Source organism: Anas platyrhynchos, chromosome 13 (assembly GCF_047663525.1).
Source record: "Anas platyrhynchos isolate ZD024472 breed Pekin duck chromosome 13, IASCAAS_PekinDuck_T2T, whole genome shotgun sequence".
Classification (NCBI taxonomy): Eukaryota; Metazoa; Chordata; class Aves; order Anseriformes; family Anatidae; genus Anas; species Anas platyrhynchos.
In genome coordinates, this window is record NC_092599.1 from 24,237,991 (window position 1) to 24,259,666 (window position 21,676).

The 21,676-nt window shown below is 41.0% G+C and overlaps 1 pseudogene; it reads right to left on the bottom strand.

The window, feature by feature from the left end:
- LOC140003633 (kinesin-like protein KIF27) overlaps positions 1–14,025 on the bottom strand; it is a 46,109-nt pseudogene extending 32,084 nt beyond the window's left edge.
- Positions 14,026–21,676: the final 7,651 nt, after the last annotated feature.

A 21,676-nucleotide genomic window follows, 5' to 3' on the forward strand; every position in this document is an offset into this window, starting at 1 on the left:
TCTGGGACGGGGGAGAGAAATGGAAAGTGAAGCCCGTGAGTTGAGATAAAGACAGTTTAATAAGACAGGGAAAATAATAATAACAAAAATAATAATAACAATAATAATAATAATGATACAATAGTGATAATATGAAAGTAATAATAGTATGTACAAACAAGTGATGCACAATGCAATTGCTCACCACCCGCTGACCGATGCCCAGCCTAACCCCGAGCAGTCCGGCCCCCTCCCCCCGGCTAGCCACCCCTATATATTGTTTAGCATGACGTCAGATGGTATGGAATACCCCTTTGGCTAGTTTGGGTCACCTGTCCTGGGTCTGTCCCCTCCCAGCTCTTACTGCACCCCCAGCCTGCCCGTTGGCAGGACAGAGCAAAAGGCTGAGATGTCCTTGGCTTAGTATAAGCACTGCTCTGCAACAATTAAAGCATTGGGGTGTTATCAGCACTCTTCTCATCCTAAGCCAAAACACAGCGTTCCACCAGCTACTAGGAAGAAAATTAATTCTGTTCTAACTGAAACCAGGACACTGTTCAAAAAGGATCTTTAGATTTTGAAACAAGTTCTTGAGTTATCTGCTTAGATAACCTACAAATCTGTTCCTTATTAAGTACTATTACAAAAGAACATGAGACTCTGCAGAAGTTTCCACAGGCTCTCTTTACCACTTAACTCCAGAATTTCTCCAGTCCAAAATTGTATAGGTGCTCCATATATACTCAGGTATGTCATCATGCAACAATAGCATGGCAGAGACCATTCCCCAAAATAATGATTTAAAAGGAATATGTCATTTCACTTTTCAGAGATGAAAGAACCATGCTCTACTCTTAAGTTTACAGGAGACAAAAAGGTTACAGAAAAGAGCATTCTCATCACACAAAGTTACTCAACTCCATTTCTCTCAAAAGAAGAGAAAATGAAGCTGGTCATCTTAGGAGAAAACGGCCATTGAGCTGTGAATCTACTTGATGCTGATATTCAGATTAGCTGATCAGACCACAACTATGTATCTAGAAAATACAGGTCAATCATATCTACATCATAAGTAATTCATATTTGTCACTCTTTAAATGACAGAACAGGATACATTTGGATTTTTGTGCAGACAAGACTGTGCACATATGCACACGTGTGCATACATTGACAAATATTTTAATGCTAAATAACTATATAGTTAACCAGCTGAGGAAATTAGTTAAAGTTGAGAGACTTCATGCTCTTACTAGCTGGACACGAAATATGTTGAAACTTGAAGCTCAGAGAAAAGATTACAGGTGCATCTTTACAGCAAGAAAAAGCACCAGATAAAAGTGCTCAGTCATGTTCCACAAGAACTTATGATGCTGGATGTTGCTCTAAAGCAGACAACACTCAAAGTTTTGTCTGCAGACTCCCTGCTGTGCTTGGCTTAAGAAAAAAAAAAAAAAAGAACTATAGTATGACTCTTCAGTAAAAGCTTGGAATTTCTAGTCTCTCTCTACTGTGGTGTATTTATAGTTAATGTAAACAGTACAACGGCACAACAGTCTTTATTTGTACAGTGGCAGCAGTGGCTAATGCTGCCAAATCCTTCTTTTTGCACATACAATCTGAAAATAATTACACATAGCTGAACCTCTACACAGGTACATAAAGTGGCTGCAAACTCCCTTCTTTCGTCTATAAATACACCAATATAAACACACCAATAAGTATACCTTTGCTGTCTTATCGTAGTTGGCATGCAATTAAGAGCCCAGCTGACAAGTACATTTAACAAGTACTACCCATGGAATTCTGCTGTTCCAATTCACTGAAATACTACAGTGACAACATGATATCAATTTACAAAACCTTATTCCTGAATTCGGTGTTTCTACATCATCATCATCATCATGGATGGCAATGAGTTTATAAAGTGAATTGCAAATACATGAGATTGCAGGTTATTTTCTAGTTGAGTCGCAGATAGTTGTTAACATTGCTAATTCAGTTGGTAGGACATTTCAATACTATTCATATTACAGCAGGATCAAATTATCCCACTTCTGCAACACCTAAAGATGGATCCAGTGATTCACCAAGGCCTACCACCATGCCAGGCTTCATATTTTAGCACCACACCTACAATTCTGGCAGACCCATTTTATTAAGCACCTAGCACTTCAGTTTCAAAGTATGGCTCCCATTCCCCCTTCCCTGAAAAAACAATGGGCTGATACCTCAAAAGCTTTCAGCTAATTAGAAGTGCTTGCTAGCACCCTTTCAGAGGCTGGTATAGTTCCCCCCACCTCAGGAATTATGAGCAGTGTTATTCTGTATTGCTATAGAAATAACCAGCCGTAGAAAATTAAAAACACACTGGTGTAATTGAGCTTGAGGCTTTGTTTAAGGAAGCTTTTTGATCACAGAAAGAAAGTGTTCAAATATGATTCAAAGATCGAAGCCGAAATTCCTTGAAGTGGTATAGTCTTTATTGCAGCGCTGGATGATGCACAGGGGATCTCTCCACCTATCGTGCATACCCAAGGTGGAAAGCAGTCTTGAATTTATACAATCAATCTATCAATATTCTACAAGCGCCTATACATATTCCTTACCTATCCCCGCCTTCCCTCGCTTCTCATGCTAATTAGCCTTTTGGCACCTTGCGCCTGCGTAGAGCCTCCCAAGAATTGTGGGCAGGGGTCTTTGGGACGTGGGCAGGGGTCTTTGGGAGGAAGACCCCGAGTCTTCCTCACAGTGTACTTTTCACCTTTGGTCAGGAATCTGCTGAGTTGGCATGTTTCTTAATTGCAAGCGCTGGTTGTTGCTAATTCTTCCATTTGTTGTATCTTTATAATGAATTCCAATGTCCAGTTTTGAGATTTATAGTCCTTCCATTTGTTTCTCTGTCTGTCTACCGCTTCCTTATCATGAGTTGCAGCGTCTTGTTTTGAGATATACAGTCCTTGTCTGGGGATTGTCCTTGCCTCCCCAATGCCTCCCCAATGCCTCCTTAATCAAATACCACAAGGAGTTTCATAATTCCACAGATCAAACTATGACCTGAAGCATCATTTCAACTTCTACAGTAGTTTTCAAGTAAGAGTTTTGAAGTGTGGTAAAATATTGGAAGTAAATAACAGCCTGTTGCCCAAACCCTATTTATCTGAACACAATATTCCCTACTACATAGGCTACAGGAAAAATCCGCATGAAGGTAAAAGGAAGCAAAGCCTGCTGGCAAGTATTTGAAATTGTTTCCATTTGTGTTATGTATTAGCAAGAGCCATAGTCTTGAGAGAAGGCTTTCACTAATGTGTCAAGGAAGTAAGTAACCCCGTTACAAAAAGAGCCCTCAATAATCCAACTTGCAACACCATCATGGCATGGATTGACAGCTCCCATAAATGACCCAGTTCCCAAACGTTCTGATCTGCATATCACTAGCAGGCTGTTAGTGCAACTCTCTGTGCAGTCTGCTCCAAGCAGTAAGAGTTGTGAACACAGCTCCTGCAGCCAAAAGTACCTGTTACTCAGATTCATGCATCACCAACAGAAGATGAGCATTATATACATGTACCATATAATTTTAAGGCAACATTATAGCAATGGTTATTTCTAGCAAGTAGTAATTTATTTATTTATTTATTTATTTATTTAGTGCTTTACTCATTTGTAGGTCATGCTTTTCTACAAACCATGTCAGCATACGTGAATGGATTATTTCAGATTTTTATATTAAAACAACAGATAAGACCAAGTCGGTCCTACTAATGACATGGAACACTGCTTTAGCATGTCTGATGCAGCAATTTGTAAGTACACAGAGCTTACTCCACCCTAAAGACTTGATAAACAAAGAGACATTTAGAAAGCTAAACTGTGAAATGACTGAAACAAAAGGGTGTATTTCTAGCTTCAGTTCCCTAAAGCATTTAAGTACTTCTCAGAAACAGAAGACAGGACAATGCCCTGAAGAGCTTCAGTCTAGTTTTAGACATGATGTAACAAAGCTAACTATGATAAAAGTAACATATCCAGTGTTTCAGTAACACCAAATCCCTTTTCTATGTTACCCACCTTAACCCACACTGCAGGTCAAATAGCTCTACTGTAAGCACTGCTGTAAGCCCCCAACACACATGTTAAGAGGAGCGTAATGCACACCCAGAAACTCAGTTGGAGCATCAGCAGCTTCCTGGTCTGCGTACAGCTTTGTATACATGCATGAATTTACAGTTAACTGGCAAATGTTCAAACACCACAAAGAAATGAGCAGCACATCACAATTTAGGACTCTAGGCTGACGTTAGGAGCAGACTTTCAAGCATTTGTGGAATAACCACATAGCTTTAAATACGGTGATCTACTGTTTCAAGGAAAATACGCTGAATAGCCCAAAAACACAACTCAGTTCCTCTTGAACCACTTCCATCTTCAACTAAACTAATAAAGCCACAGATTTCCAAGAACTTTGAAAAGAGCATCTTCCCACACGCTGTCTCCTTGTGTCTATTACTAACATGCTTATTTGCCACCATCTATCATCGAAACACGTGCTCAGCTAACACCTAAAGTACTGACTGTACTAACTCACCACTGTGTCTCTTATTTTTTTCCTTCATCTTCTGAGATTTGATTTCCTCAAGTGTTTTTATTCCAAAATTCAGATTGCCCTCTGAAAATAGGAAACAGTTCATGAGACTGGCTTAGAGGCACTCACTGAGGACCACAGCTCCTCAGGCTTCTTAGCGCTCAGCAACTTTCTGAAGTATTTAGAATAAAGCTTGTCAACACTCCTCACAAGTGAAAGAGCCAGAGAACCAAGGGCATTTTGCCCCTCCTTTCATCCTTCAGGCTTAAAAATGTAGTTTTAATTTTAATCCATTTACACGATATTAGATCCCTCTATCGTTAGATATGGCTTATCAACAGTGGTTGCAAGGCTGCACGTGCAGCCATTTCAACTCCATGCTGTGGCCCTGTTTTGTTCTCCAAAAATAAAGAAAAGGAGTTCACCTTTCTGACCCAATTGGCACATGATGGTATTCATGGCAGAAATGAGATCATGGAAATAACCGAGTCCATTCAGCATCCCTACATTTTGTTGTGTTTTCACACCACACTGCTTTTGAGTTAACTGTCAAGTTCTTCTGATTTATCCTACTAAGGTGCTGGAATACCTTGTTTAGTAGCAGTAGAACTGCCTTTGCGAGTGGAAATCACCCGTAATCCATTTTTGCCTTCCACAGCTGGTTGCTGGACAGGAGTTTTAGTTTCTTCTTCCTCAGAAAGTTGGTCTGAAGGGGAAAAATCTATTCAGTTATGCATAGACCAGATTGTTCATGATTACGTAGCTCATGCAGTGACACTTCAGCCCATGCTTCATATAAAAAACTTTGTTGCTCTTTTGTTTTGTTTTGTTTTTTAAAGGGCTACATTGACCTGATGAACTCCTAAGTAGAATACACTAGGACAAAACATCTAGGACTCTAGATTCTCTCTGCAGCTTTAACTACTACACAACACATTGCTCTTCAGACAGAAAAAAGAAATTTCCTTCCTAGTTTCACATAGAACTTTACACAACAGACCAGCTAAAGCCAGGAGTGGTTCTAAGCTTTCCTCCAGCATTTCAGGTTCTGTCCACTGACTGCCGGACAAAGCCACCAGTGACCTGGCCACACTGCCTGCCCTATCGCTAGTCAGACCTCAGGTCATCTGTGATTTCTACATTCCTTTACAGCACAGATTCCTTCAAGAACCAAAGATTTACACAATCATTTACAGCACAAATTCCTTCCAAGAACCAAAACATGCTCACCATCATCATCTTCATCATCATCTGCAGCATTGATTACAACTGAAGGGTGTGTAGGGCTTGGGACATTTTCAGAGTTTTCCACTTTCATCACCCCCTTAGCTGTGGAGAGGGATTTGACTGGACAGAAAGTTTGTTTTGCTGCAGTGACATCTGAGCCACTTTCAGATCATCGTCCGCGGACTCAGGCGGACTTGGCAGTGTAGCTAGAGGAAGAGGATGATCATCGGTAATATGGCAGTTTAAAACTTTGACCACAATTTAGCAAAGAGGTGGTAGGAAAGGCAGATAACCCGCACAGACAATGAATTCATCATCTCCTTTTGCCCATCCCATCACTGTTTACACCGTCAACAAAGACTTCCCTTCGAACAACAACACATCTCCCTACCACCCAGCAAAAGATGAAACAACAGGAAGCAAACTGCAAGGCAAACATCACACAAAGCCAAGAGAAGCTGAGCACGAAAGCAGAAAACAAACACCAGCAGTACACTCGGTGCAGTACACCTATGACTGCAGACCTTTTCCTGTACTCACAAATGAACAGTTACCTGATGCCCCCTACAGGATTGGCACCCACTAAGTAATACTCCAAATTAAGTCTTCAGCACTTCAAGAAAAAGGACCTAAACTCACTCTTGCTTGGTGGGAAGAATTGTCCATCGATGTAACGTCCCTTTGCATGATGAAAAGCACAGTTGGCTTTCTGACAGCCTCCCGGCTGCTTCTCCCAGTAGCAAGGAATCTCACTGCACTTTTTCTGAAGACAGAAAGAAAGAAAAGCTCGTGATAACATGCACCTGAGGCTTGCAAAGAGATGCGCAGCTCCAGATCATGACAGCTGTCACAACACAGTGCTGAAACATCATTCCAAAGGTCAGTTTCTCAGTTCAGTGGAGTATTTCTGGGCATATTCACAAAGTTTGCATAAGCTGCAACCACTATGCACATTTAGATTTGTCATCATTCAGTTAGAGAAGACAGGCACTCTCAGACACCAGTTGAGGGTGGGTTAAACTAATACACCTAGGATTATACTAGCATTATTCAGAGGGAAAAAGAACATCTGAAATTGCCTAGGTTAACCCTGTCTAGAACTACTTCTTGGAGACTTAGTTCTTCTGCACCTTTAACTTTCCCCACTTCCTACCCCAGGCAGCTAGAACAGCGTTATCGGAAGGACTGTGGGTCAGAAGAGACCTGAGAGTTCATTATCAAGCCTGCTCCCATGACGATAGAACAGCCTGTTTATTACCCCCCTGCTCCAGCAGGTTTTAGCAGTCTATTTAACAGCTATTCTGCATCTGTTGAGAAAACTGTCAGCATCTAATAAATATATATATATATATCTTGCTAAGACATACCTAAGGCATTGATTTTATTTTCCTCTGCTTCCTCCCACCCCCTCTCTTGGTAACAGAAACAAGTATGATTTTGAAGCAAACAAATCTATCCTGCAAAAGCACAATCAGTACACCTACGGCACTGAAAAATGCTTTTGTTGATTGATTTTGAGAACACATCGTTAGGCACTCACGTCAATTTCCATGTGTCTGAATCGGCAGACATTCCTGAAACAACGACCCTCCTGCCACAGCTTGCAGACCGTCTCATTGCCCAGAGCAGCTTCGCAGTGGTGGTAGGCACATTTGTCTCCCTGGAACCAAAAGGAAACCAACGAGGAAAATAGAGTACAGCCTCAAAAATGGCCATGCTGCTGCCTAATGTTGCTACAACTGAATTCAGAATCTATCTGGTTCTCAAGTTAACCAAAGACCAGCGTGCTTCCTCCTCCTAATCTACTCCTTCCTGAAAAAAAATGGGAAAAAAAAAGCAAAGCAAAGGAAAGCCAGCCATACCTTGGTACAGGTAGAATAGAAATAGAAGTAGCAATCGTCTCCTTGTTTAGACATGCCGACGAGTTCTGCTAACAAGCTCGGCTTCTCTCCACAGGGCCTTCCTCTGCTCTTGGAGAGAGCTGTCTTCACCCTTGCTTGGGCTGAAAGTCTTCTACTGGCTTGTGAGCAGGGAAATCTTCTTTTGAAAAGTAACCCTAAAGAAAGTAACAAGTGAAAAATAATGAGGAACCAACATTTTTCCAGCTTTCTTCAGTTCATCAAATCAAGTTATCAGTCTCTCGAAGAGAGCAAAGCCTTGAAATCAGCTGTTACATGAACTAACTAAATATGAAAGTTCCGTAAAGCTGCCAGGAGCTTTGTCAGCAAGCGTTCTCTTCCACATCCTCAATAAGATGACTTGGAGCACATCTGGAAGCCTGAAAACGGAGTCACTCCTTAAAAAACCACCTGATCATACATGCAAGTCAATAATCAACTCTGGCTACAAATAACTTCTCTAGAACACAGTTAGGACGCATTAAACAGCACGTTCCAGGCACTGTGGGTCTTCCATTTCACCTACCTGGACAACCTCAGCAAAGTTATCGATCTTCAAAGACTTCCAGTTAACTTCTCCTGTAGGCCAAACCAAGACTGAATCCGTGAATTAAAAATAAAGGGGTAGGAAGAATTTTCCTCCTCACTTTGCCAAGGGAACCTCTCATCCACAATTCAAACATAGGATGTGCTTTTAAACGGCTTATAACTAATAGAGGAAGCAAGTCCATTTGAATGCTCTCTCAGACTGGAGACAGCCAGGGATAGTTAGCTCTTCAAAAAAATAAAAACCAAAAAACAAAACAAAACAAAACAAAAAACCCAGCGCATTTAGAGATGAACTCGTGATTCAAAGTGGCTGCAAAAATGAGGCTCCATCTTCCACAGCCAGACAATTTAACTTTTTTTTTTTTTTTTTAATTTAAAATTCAGTATGTTCCAATCTCTGGTCTTCAAGATTTCTTCACCTATTAAGAAAACACAAAAACCTTTCCCCGTCTTTATTACCTGTACAGCAAAAAACATACCAGTGCATATAAATCCACAGATGTGCATACGCATACACACATCTGTGTTTATACACACACGAGGAGGGAGTGAGAGAAAGTTAGCGAGAGCGACAGTGAAAATCAGAATTTTTGCCTTTTCGACACAGAGAGCGCGTAAAAATTCTCTCATTTTGAGGGAACTAGAAAAAAATGGAGGCTCTACAAAAGATTTTGATGAGTATGCCTTCGAGGCCGATGCTTTGTAAGATGAGTGATCTGGGGGCCAGCACACAAATATGCAGACGTATGTACATGCATACAGGATAAACAGATCTATACACACAAGCGTGCACAGTATATGTTGTATGATCTCCATAGCGAGAACAACTCGTAGCCCTGATCAGACACGTAGAGTTGCAATCAATTAACAGCAGGAAGACAGCAGATCAAGGGTACAGCAAGCTTTGAGAGGCAGGGGAATGCTCACTTTGCCAGTGGCATGACTGCATGATGCCAAGGATTTTGAATTAGTTGGATTTTTTGGAAGCAATTGGGTTTTTCTTTCTGCGCTGTAGCAAATACCACAGGTTTGCCACCACGTGCTGTTCCCTAATCCATATATCCATCCTCATCCATTGCTGCAGGATCATGAAAGGTTAGAGAAGACGACTTAGGTCCAATTTAACAGCCAATGATTTTTCGATGAGCAGAGCTGCAACAGATTTTATTTAGCCACAAGCATTTTTTTTTTCTTTTTTCTGAGATGAAGTCAGAAATTTTAATTATTATTTTTTTTAAAGACACTAAACACAAAACCTGCAACCAGACCAGATAAAGTTCAAATTAGAGTGATTCTGAAACCTTTCATTAAAACGCTGCACATTTCTGTGCAAATTATTTCTGACTCTTCTGGACAAAAGTGGATGAAATAGTTCTTACAAATTAATAATCAAAGGTTGGAACCTTTTATTCACACAAACACTAGTGAATTTTCCAGGAAATATTTTTTTGGCAGGGAATTTTCTCAAATCTAAAATAAAGAGAGGAAAAGTTGGCTTCTCATATTAGTTACTGCTTTTGACTGCTGGGCAAAGGGAATAAAAACAGTAGTTAAGTGCAAGCTTTCCTTCTCTTCTTTACTATGGATAGGAATCGTCACTTCGGACCTTTAGCACCTTCAGAAACACACCCAGTGCCATGCAGGTTCCTCTGCATCTACTTCTAACAATTACTGGTGCTCCTTAGCATGGAAGTTTGACTCAAAACACTCTCCAGATTTAGCTCTTTTGACTGCCCAAGGAGCTCATCATTTTGCTTGTTGCCTTCCAGTTTCCTGAACAGACCGGGAACGCTGTTCAGAATCTGAATGGATCTGGTCTAAGGAATGGGAAGAAAGCAAAACCAAGCATACCTCGCAGCCCTAAATTCCAAAAAAGCAGTCTCATTTTAAAAAGGACCTCAAAAGCTTTTTTTTTTTTAAACTGACACCTGCTAACACGGCAATCCGGGCGCTAAACCAACTGAAGTTGCCCCTGAAAGCCTGAATAAAAATGAGTAACTCTGGTGCACTCAGCAGGTCTGTAATAGAAGTTGGTAAGATTTTTAGATTTCTTTTTTTTTGCTCCAGGGTGCTGGTAAAATGTTTGCATTAAGAGATTTTGAACCTTTTGTACCAAAGAATTAGAGATGCGCTACAGTGCCAGTAGCTGGGGGTCTGGAAATACACACCAACAAGTGTCATAAGCTTTGCCTTTGCTGAAGGAAGATAAATAGTACCAAGAAAATCTGTCTAGTTTGTTTTACAGGCTTGTCTTTCTCAGTATGGAACAAACTGACCTCCCTGGTCTAACTTTGCAGTTGCCTATTCTGCCTTTGTCCTGGAGAGAAGAGCAAGAAAGGAACAAATCTATTTTTGCACTCCAAAAACGCATTAGAGGAGGATTATCACACCCACCTAAGGGTACTTCCTTGTTTGTTTATAAAGCACCAAGTATTTCTCTTGGACAGTCTCTGTAGCTGGTCTGTTTTGTGCCTTCCATTTATAATAAAGATATTAAGATGCTTACCCCTTGTTTTTTGTTTTTTGTTTTTGTTTTTGTTTTTTTTCTAACGAACAGTGGAAGTGGAGAGTCGGATGACAAGCAAGAACAAACACTAGAAACTCCTTGTTCTGCCCCTGCTTTTTAATCACCCAGCATCACCCCGGCTGCAAAACAGCCTCTGCTGATTTACCTGCTTGTTAAAGCACCCCACAGGCTGCAAGTGCGGTGTGCTAGGTGTCAAGTTCTATTTAACGGTGCACAGGTAACCATTCATCTTCCCACATTCGAAGCACAGAACAGCCTCTTGCTAACAGAACTCATCCCTGCTGCTGCAAGAAACCTCATGGCCTGCAGGAAAACCTCAAGCTAAGAGTTCCAAAGCAAAAGCAGAAAACGCATGATTTGTACTCTTTATATTGGAGTGAATTCTAGCTGCTAAACGCTGCCTACATCTGAGGGCACGTGCTGAGGCTGGGGGGAAGGACACTCAACACCCACTGACAGCAGGAGTGCAAAGATGACAGCCAAGAAGGCAAAGGTTAGAGCTGAACGCTGCCTCAGCTTCCTCCAGCAGCCAGCTGGGGGTCACCTTTCAGCACGCTCTCTGAGACTCTGAGCCCCGAGTTACCGCAGCCGCCAGCTACAGCTGCTCCTTGCTGGCCCAAACTATTGGAAGAGTCTTCAAACTTCAGGGACCTGTTTTATGACAGCCTCGAGATCCAATTAATCTGTTCCTGAAGGCGCTGATCGTCCTGGTGTTTCTGGAGCTGTCCAAGAACAATCCTGAACTGAGGCACTCGTCTGATCAGACAGTGCTTTGGCACAGATTTGTCTTTAGCTTGACACATCAAGGTGAAGAGGAATCGATTCTTGCAAGCAACCTCTCAAGCAGGGATCTGATAAGGTGACCAAAACGACAGATCTGTTGTACAGATCTGAGCACGTCCCTCTGCAGGGAATCACTTTCAAGCCTAAGATGTTTCACCCATCTCCCTGCCCCAGAGCGACACAAGTAAAGCTCTTAAGCAATTGCTAACCTGTTCTCAGTGCTCACGAGTCCCAAATCACTCATTTTACAATCTATAAAACATGGCAGCTGGCACCTAGTTGGCACACGGTGACACTGCACACGTTGGCAGTGTCGTCAGGAGCTGCAAAGTCAGGGCTGAGGGGGTTAAGGGAAAACCACACATCAGTTTAGCAACTTGGCTCCCGTAGGATACTTCCTACGGCAGGAGTTTCAGCAAAGCCACTCAGAGGGACCTGCTGGCTAATTCAAACGGGACTTCTGCTGGAGCAGTCAGAAGGCAGCAGGAGATATCCAGTGGGCATCGCTGTCAGTCTGTGGCAGTTTGGGGTCCAGGTATCAGTGGTTAGGTGGGGTTTTCTCTGCTTCACTTTCTCCAAAGCTGTGAAAAAATATTTCTTTTAAAGCACTGTACAGTCCCACGTTAAGGATGGAACCAGCTGCATCAACTTCCAGTACGACGGTGTTGGAAAAAGGTGCCTTTGGTGGTCAGGAGCACAACAGCTCTGCTGATGTGTTATTTAAGTGTGTTCTTACATCTGAGTTTCCTCACAGCAGTATGTAGCTGAGGGGGTCCTACTTTCCTAGGGAAGATTTATGGTTTTTCTCCTACCAAGCACCAGCTCAGTATACAAAGCTCTGTTAATAACACCCAAGCATGTAGATGGAATGCAATTGTTTTCCTTACAACCCCCCAGTTATTTCCATGTCTGTTCTGGACCTTGGGATCTCTTTTGGGAGCTACATTACGCAGAGCAATACAATAAGGCTGAGATCACCGCTGCCTCAATGTAATGCAAAGGTGAAGGCCTTTATGACAGCCAGTTTGGAAATGAATGCAGCCCCATCTTGTCAGCATCAGAGCAGAGCCAGCTCCAGATGGCTCCAAAAAGGAGCTGCTGCTGGCCAGAGCCGAGGCAGGGAGTGCTGCTGGGTGGGCTTCGGGGGAGCAGATTTAAGGAAGGGGGGAAAATACTGCTGTGCAACAGCAGCTGGGAGAGAGGATTGTGAAAGCGTGAGAGAAGCAGCCCTGCAGCTCCCAGGTGAGCGCCGCAGGAGGGCAGGAGGTGCTGCAGGCAGGCAGCAGCAGTTCCCCTGCGGGCCGTGCAGGGAGAGGCCCCTGGTGGAGCAGGCTGTCCCCCTGCAGCCCATGGGTCCCCCATGGAGCAGATCTCCACGCTGCAGCCCCCCCATGGGTGGAGGAGCCCCCGGTGGAGCAGGTGGCTGTGGCCTGGAGGAGGCTGCGGCCCATGGAGAGCCCCCGCAGGAGCAGGCCCCGGGCCGGAGCTGCAGCCCGTGGAGAGGAGCCCACGTGGAGCAGGGGCAGAGAGGGACCGAGAAGGAGTGGTGGAGATGAAGTGCTACAGACTGACCACAACCCCCAGTCCAGTCCCCCTGTTCCCCTGCGCTGCACGGGGGGAGGAGCTGGAAGAGCTCAGATGGGGGGAAGGAAGGTGTTTTTGGTTTCTTTCCTTTGGTTCTCACTTGTCTAGCCTGGTAGTAGTAGTAGTTAGGCAGGAAATCTTACTGTCTCCCTATGCTGAGTCTGCTTTGCCCATCACGATCCTTGTTGAGCGATCTGCCTGTCCTTGTCTCAACCCTTGAGCCCTTTGCCTCGTATTTTCTCTCCCTTTCTCTTTGAGGAGGGGGAGGGAGAGAGTGGCCGTGATGGAGCTCGGCTGCCCACCCACCGAAAAGCACTGCAGCTGCAAAGTACTGGAAAAGTTTTCAGAAGCAACAAGGTGTTTAACAAGGAAATGTATAGTTTCCTTTTGCAGGTTTCCTAAATAATTGGGCTTATTTCATATTCCCAACTCGGAGGAGGAGAATTGTTGATTTCACCTTCTTTTTTCTTCCTTGGAAATCAAAGGTGAACAGCTCTAAAAGGAAGGGGAACATATCAGAAGCAAGCTTTTTTTGGCTTGTAATCCTTTCTTAAGGAAAAGATTTCTCACACACCTTCCCCAGATGTAGGGGGGCAGAGAATAATTTTGGAACTACTCCAATTAAAGTCAGCTTGGGGAGAGTGGGACTTCTCTACTTGTTTCTGAGACATTCGCATTAGCAAGAGAGAGTGTTGTGTTGCCGCTGCCAGGGGCCTACGGTGATGACTTCAGAAACAGAATTGAATGATGTCACTGTGACACCTTGGTAACAGCTGCCTCTGAGCAAGTTTAGCGAGGAGGGACAGAGAAGTGTGCTGGATGAAACCACGTGAGGACTTGTGGATCCCACGTTGAGGTGCATCGAGAGGGCCCACCCTCCTGTAAGTGTTTGGATGCTTCATTTTAGATTTCTGTAGTTTGTGTAAAGTCCTTTCACAAGCATGAAGTTTGGTACTTTGGCTCAGGGATGCAGCTGCACAGAGTGACAGGTGCACCATGTGGCTGAGGGCCTCTGCACGTTCTCTCTTTCCCACACACGATCAAGAAAGAAGGGTAGACAAATAAGAGTGTGCTGTGGTCCTGCCATAGACCTCAAGTACTACAGCATAAACAAGAGACTTAAAAGTAGCCCATCACATTCAACTTCAGGACAGCAATGCACTTCATCAGCTGGTCTGGCCTGTTGAGTGGAGTGTCTCAGGATGGAGTGTATGAAGATGCACTCCATCTGCTTTCAGATTAGCACTTGCAGTGAGCAAGCTGCCTGGCCTTAACATTTTTCATTTCATTTTTCACCCGACTTTTGCTGGTTCTTCTTGGTCTAGAAAAAAAAAAAAAAAAAAAAAAAAAGTGAACTCAGATCAAAATAGAAGGATTTCCTTTTCATTAATTCCATGTTCTTAACTTGACAGGTTTGGTTATTGACGTAGAAGGGACATATCTGGCCTGACTTGAGTTACTCATAATGTTTCACTTCATTGTAGATATGACTGGAAACCAGAGACAAGACTGGTAAAATCATTCCTAGAACTCTGTGTTGTTTTCCTTCAGGTACCTTGTCTCTCAAGTCGGTGAGGGCTGGGACAGAATGAGATTGGAAAAGTCAAGTGTAGTATTCATTGTTACAGAAGTAGTTGTCCTGTATCTTCTATGGCAAAAGAATTTTCCTGAATAAATATATAAATAAATAGATAAAATTCCCCTGGCAAAGATTGGAAGCTGACACTTACCTGAAAGTTACCAAAGCAACTTCCTCCCGGCAAGGTAACATAGCTCACAAATGGTGGGCCCAGGGAGCTCAGTGATTCATACACAATGATGCCTTCGCTTGGGAATACGGCCTTCTGCTTCTGTTTGCTTTCCCAGAACTCCTGCAATATTGCTACGACATTCACTGTCAAAGACATAAAAATGCTGAATGTAGGATGCATACATGTCCTTGATCTTAGTGTTTTCTGTGTTACACAAGAAATGCAGACATATGAGCTTGATACATTTATTATTGATAATAAAATGTCTGTGATTATTTCTGCTGGTGTGAAAAATATGATTTTGTGGCAATTTTGGACTTTCTGGGATTGCAGGCTACTGTAGTACATAAATTGCAGGTCAGCAATATTGTACTATTAAGTCAATGTGTTGGAACTTTGATATCACAGCAGCCATTAAGCTGCTCACTTTCAAACATGAGAAAATGTTATACTCAGATTCCTCTTTTCCATTCTCAAAAAACAAAAACAAAAACAAAAACAAAAACACATGGTCATGCAAGGAAAGCAGCTGACTTTTAATGCAAAACTTTATGAAGTAGCTGGAAAAAAAGGTGTTGTATATTATGATGATAATAGTTGCAGGCTAATGTGAAAATAGAAATGTGAAAACCAGAAATCCAATTGACATCATGACTATTGAGCCAGTACTCCAAAGTTTTACGTTCTGTGTTGGGGTTTTCTCAACACTTTTCGGCTTGGACTCGAAAAGAATTTTAGTATAGTTTATCTAGACTCCTTTTACAGAGCCATGTGTAGCTTAGAGATAATTTTCTTTCTTTCTGGGCATCGTTCAGCAGGTGGTGAGCAATTGCATTGTGCATCACTTGTTTTGTACACATTAGTGGTATTAATACTCTTATCATCATTATTATTATTTTCCTTTTTTTTCTTCTTCTTTTTTTTTTTTTTTTTTCCTCTCTCCAAATAAACTGTCTTTATCTCAACCTACAGGCTTTCTTTCCTTTTTTTTTTTTTTCTTTTTCTTTTTCCTGATTCTCTCCCCCATCCCACAGAGGGAGGGAGGAGGGTAAGCAAATGGCTGCGTGGTGCTTAGCTGCCTAATAGGTTAAACCACAACACTATGCAAAAACAAACAAATGAACAAACAAACAAAAAAAAAAACAGCTGTGTATGATGTTCATCATTTCTCACTTGAAAATTTAAATTCAGAAGGTAAGAAGTATGTTTCTTAATTTGGACCTTCCAGTGGAAATATGGAAGCCCTAGGCAGCAGTATGGGTCCTTCAGAGTACTGATACTGGTTCAGTATCAAGTATTAGTGCATACAGGAATCAGTGGCAGAGATAATTTTCCTCATACATGTATAATTTTCCTCTTTCTTCATCTCGTCTGACCTTGTTAGTAGTGGAATAATGTAGAAGTGATCCATTTTGAGACAGTGTCACCCTGGTGGTAGCTCACATGCAATCTATGGACAGGGCATTGCTCTGTTTGCTGCAGGGTGAGCAATGTGAGCTCCAATATTGTCACCGCCTGTTTCCTGACTTCTGGCAGCTGCACTGCTCTCACAGACAACAGCTTTTCTTGGCATTTAGCCATGACAAGGGCAGACACACAGAGTGTGGTCATCACCAGTTCCCTTTTTGCTGTGCTCAAGCCATGAGGAAGTGTGGGTGGCGTGGTCTGAGCTCTGGGGAGGTGAGGCAGGGTGTTTGGAGCACACTGCTGTCTGCCACTGGATGGTGTCACGGATGCAGCAGCAGTGTTGGCTCCTACCAGTTCTGGCATTTTGGGCATTTAAAGCTGCAGAACTCTCATGGCATTGGAATATTGCTTCACCGTAAAGAAGAAAGCTATCTGAATAAATTTTGTATTTGTAACAGGAAACACGTTGGGATAACCACTGTCTCAGTGCAGCTGTGAGAAAAAACTGAAATATTGAGGAACTCTTAACCACAGAAACTGACTTCTGCTTTTCTAAATGATGATGAATGTGGGAGAAAAACTGGTCTACTAGCCAGGGAAACTGCTACCGGTACGGACTCCAAATGGTAATCCACCTTCAGAAATTGGTCTCTGGCTGAATACCTCACTGATGTAAACATCTGAGTGGTTTTTTTTTCTTCTTTTTTTTTTCTTTTTTATGAGACCTTCTGCTCCACAGAGCATGCACACATTGGGTAACAATCTAATTTTAAACCCATTAAGTGAAAACTGATATTTGAACATAAAATTCATGAATGTAAAATTTCCAAGTTTAAACATGACAATTCAGTAGGAGCTGTTGCTTCAGTGTGAGAATGGTATTGGTGACATTCAGTCCTTTACTGGTATTGAAATAGATAGCAACAGAAAGTATCAGCTTTAAGAATATCACTGATTTAGGATGTTTCCATAAAGTGCTTTGGTTTTTGAAACAACTGTTGTCCAAGAGTGCAGTCCTTAAAAACAATAATGCAAAGTCCACAGGAATAATGAATTTGGTGGTGTAGGTAACCCACAGTACTCTTTCTGGTCTCATCATTCAGCCTGTATGATACAACTTTTGGTAAAACAATAAATAAATAAATTTTAATAAAGCTTGATTTCTCCCACATCATGATGAGATCGATTATTCTGTAGGTAATAAACTGCTGAGTCTTCTAAGAAGATGTACAATGCAATTGGCAAAGCTGCACAGGGAAATCCCAAGCATGATCATTTTTTGTCCAGTCCAAGTCCCTAGATTTTAGTATCCTAAGCCCCTCATTGATGGAGGGGAAACTACCCATAAATATCATGCGTGCTTTTGCTTACCAAGAGGAAATTATACTGGTATAGTGGTCTATAAAAGAAACAGGTATTTAAACTGTTTAGTACCAATGATAGCAATAAGTGACCTAAATTGCTGTGTGTCTGATCCTTGCTTCTCTTCTGTTGTTAGTTTTACAGAAATTAAGAGTTCAGAGTGTAAAATTTCTGTTTTAATTTCCATTCTTGTTCATGAGTCCTTTCGATGGTAATTCAGCATTTAGACAGCCTGCATCTCTCACTTGGCTGAAAGTTTCCACTCTGAAAACTAATATTCAAAAGACTTTTTAGAGCTATAGAGAGGTATCTACTTTCACTGCAATACACCAACAGAAATATATTTCCCTTCTTTTCCTGAAATCCTGAAACATGCTTTAAGCTGTCTCAAATTTTACAGATAAAGCAATATTTTACCAGAGGACTAGTAAGCAGTGAGTAGCTGCTACAGATTAAACTAATACGTGTATGACTAACACAGAAACAGTAGCTGAGCAGCATCATTTTTATTCTGTTTAGAATTTCTGTCAAATGAAAGCTATGTGCCTATCCCACAGTGCAGCTGGATATCTCTGTAATTAAGTAATTAAAAGTGCCTGGGTTTGTACTGAATTGGATAAACATAAAACCTGGCTTAGCTGTGAGGATGGTAGCAGGAAATACTTGGTGGTATATATGTAGTGGCAGCATCAAATTATCACTGCAGTTTTTGCTGTGATTTTTTCAATCCTAGCCAAAACTAGCACCTCAAAACAGTGATGAACATGAAGATGCATCAGGTTAAACTACAGAATGCAGCCATGATATCAAAGCCTCAAACTTTTTTTTCCCCAAGAATTCTTTATGTTTTGATTTAATTAATTTTATTTTACTCAACTGTTTAGCTTGAATCAGTATGTTTATCATCATTAAATTAAAACAGCATATCAATTTCAAATATATAATTAAAACAATTTCAGCTAAACTTGTAAAAATTCGGTGTGTGTGAAAACAGTTCTCTACTAAAAAAAAAAAAAAAAAAGATTTTATTTATGCCTAACAGCCACTACAGCCACTATTATTTTTTTTTCCTTCATTATGTATCACATGGATTTGTAGTAGTTTAGGAAGATGTGAAAAATGTATACATATGATCAGATGCACAATCAAATATACTAAGTTACTATTCTAAGATAGTAACTAATGATTACTAATATGATGATTACTAATGTTGTATTAAGATCTCTCAATATTCATTTTTCCTGCAATCACATGCATTGTTTGCCTTCATTTCTAAACATTCCAGGCAGAATGTTGTTCAGTCTCTATGCTGTATATCAGTATTTGGAATCCAACTGGCTTAAGTCTAAAAATGCAGTATGGAAAACAATGAGAATTTTCAGAAGTACATAAATGAAACAACAAGATTCATGGTTTAATGCAGCAAAATACTGTAATTTACGTCTCATTTTGAAAGGACATTCTCATTGTAATTGACTTTCGTATTTTGAAAGATGCCTATGATGTGGTTGAGTTTTTAAGATAATGCTTATAGTATTTGTATGCAATGACAAACAATTTTCTTCAGGATTAAATCATCCATGCTTTAAAACAATTTATTTTGTACACTGTCAGTTGCTGAATTAGTTAACAGTATTGATTTTGTTGTAGGCAATGCCAAGACCCCATTCAGATAATATTTTATCCACTTTATACCTCAGATCTTTCTCAGTTAGAGTTTCATAGTAGTACGTGCATCACCAAGTTCAAGAGCAAGAATTCCATATACCCTCCTTTAGTACTCTCCCATCTGTGAATACTAATGGTTCCACAATAGTCTATTTGAAGCTGGCTGTAATGCCTAGTTACGAGGTGAGAAGATGATTTTTCTTCTCTACTTTGCTTTTTACTCAGCTGGAAAAGCCTCTTGCCCAGGGGCTGAGCATTGTACCAAATGAAGCTGTCCCCAAGTGCAAATCCTGGTAGAGTTCTTGAAGTTTTCCTAGACTCTAAGGACTTTTTATTATTTATTTATTTATATATATATATATATTTGAATTTAGGACAGGCTGCGAGTTCTGTGGAACAACAAATATGTGGGTTATACAGCTGCATTTACCCTAAATGAACCCTGAGCTCTTTTGAGAGTTCAGAAATACAGTTTGATGTGAACTGTGTTTGAAAGAGGATTAAATGATAACACATTTATTATAACACAACATTGTTTTCCAGACAATTTCTCACCTTTCAGTAGCAACTGTCTTGCCTCTGCTCAAGGAAGTCTGTGAGTCAAATTAAATATCATTCTAAGTGGGAAACAGAACTCTCCAACTTGGATTATGTCAGTAAGTTTGCACTGCATTGATGCCAGAAAAAAAATAGCTCCAGGTTTCTGTGAATTACTGCTAAAAATACTGGCTAGGCATTCACCTCAACCAAGGCAAACAAACAATGCCATAAACAGGAGGCTGGCCAACTGGGAGGGGGGTGTTTTGGCCAAGACTGGAAGGGCAAATCGGAGTGGGAGCCAAGTGACTCTGCCACTGAAGTGGAATGGAGTCATATACTTGACAACGTCTCACTGCCGAGAGAGTGGAGTATAAAGAACACACACACAAGATAACCACCTACTTTGTCATTTTAAAACTTAAAACAGCTGTTTCTAAAAGTCCTTTTAACTGCCTTTGTGGATTTAATTTAATACATGAATGCAGAAGAAAAATACAAGCTTTATGAATGAAAGAAATATGTAATATGAAATCTATTAAAGAAGATTCTTCAGTGAGAGGCTAGTAAAGTTCCCTTACATGTCTTAAATCAAGCCATGGCACATAATCAGTAAAACTATATCGTTTAAACAAAGTTCATAAGTTACAAGTGCACCCTTCCCCAGCTGCAGCCTATTAAGGCTTGTAACTTAATGCATACATCTTAGGGAAGCTGTTAAATTGGGCTCAGGCTAGCAAAGAGATACTGTTTAAATCTCTAGAAAAAAAAAAAAAAAGGCAGCAACTGGAGTGGGATCCAGCTGTTTTGAGGGAAGGTTTTATTGCTTCTCTTTTGATTTATTTTGCATATTTTTAAACATATAAATAATAGCTTTAGGAAAAAAAAGGTACAAATGTGAGTAGGCAATATCAATTAATTTTCCCATGATCTTACTATGCATTTATCATATATATTATGTTATGTATTAGCATGTTGGCAGTGATTTTGTTAGGATATTCTGGTCCATATGCTATACTATTCTGTTCTCCATGTATATGTACAAAAATAAAAAGCCCCATATCCTTACTAAACCTAATGAAATTAGGTATATTGTTAAATATATATAAAAACATTATCAAGTATCATGTACTGGGACACCAACAATATGCTGAGAGGACTTCAGGGGCATTTTTCCTTCTCCATGATGGATTTGGATGCTATGAGTGAGCTGATCTAGCAGTGGACTATTAGGTGATTCTGTCTAAAACCCTTAAAAAGCACAAAAAGTAGCAAGATGTTGTTTCAGGAAAAGAAGATCTGATTGTGGCGTGAGATTCCACTTGTGAGAAGCAACATCTTTAATTGGCAATGACTACCTTAAATCCAGCACTGACTGACAGTTCCTAGACTTCAAGGATTTGGAAAAAGAACAAAATAAAATTAAATAAATGAACTGGATGGCCTCCTCAAGAGCCATTCTGAACGTGTTACCAAGTAAAGGAAGAAAGAAGAAGATGTTGGAGGCAAGCAGCTCAGAGAATGGTGTAGGCTTTGTGAACCATTGGTATGTTTGTAGTCACAGCAGATTTAGATGCAGCTAGGGAAAGGAAGGGTAGAGACTGGGAGGGTTTCACTGACACCACCGTTGGACTGAGGCAAAAAGTCAATCCCTGCAGCGTTATGAATTGAGTAAGCAGGTTATCACTTGGAACAGAATGAGTAGACATACTAAAGTCAGGTGTTTTTAAGCTGATAGTCTGAAGACAACTGTTAATCATTGCCGAACAGCTTGGCTTGGTCTACCTTCTTATGTAGCATTACATGGGAAAATGATAAG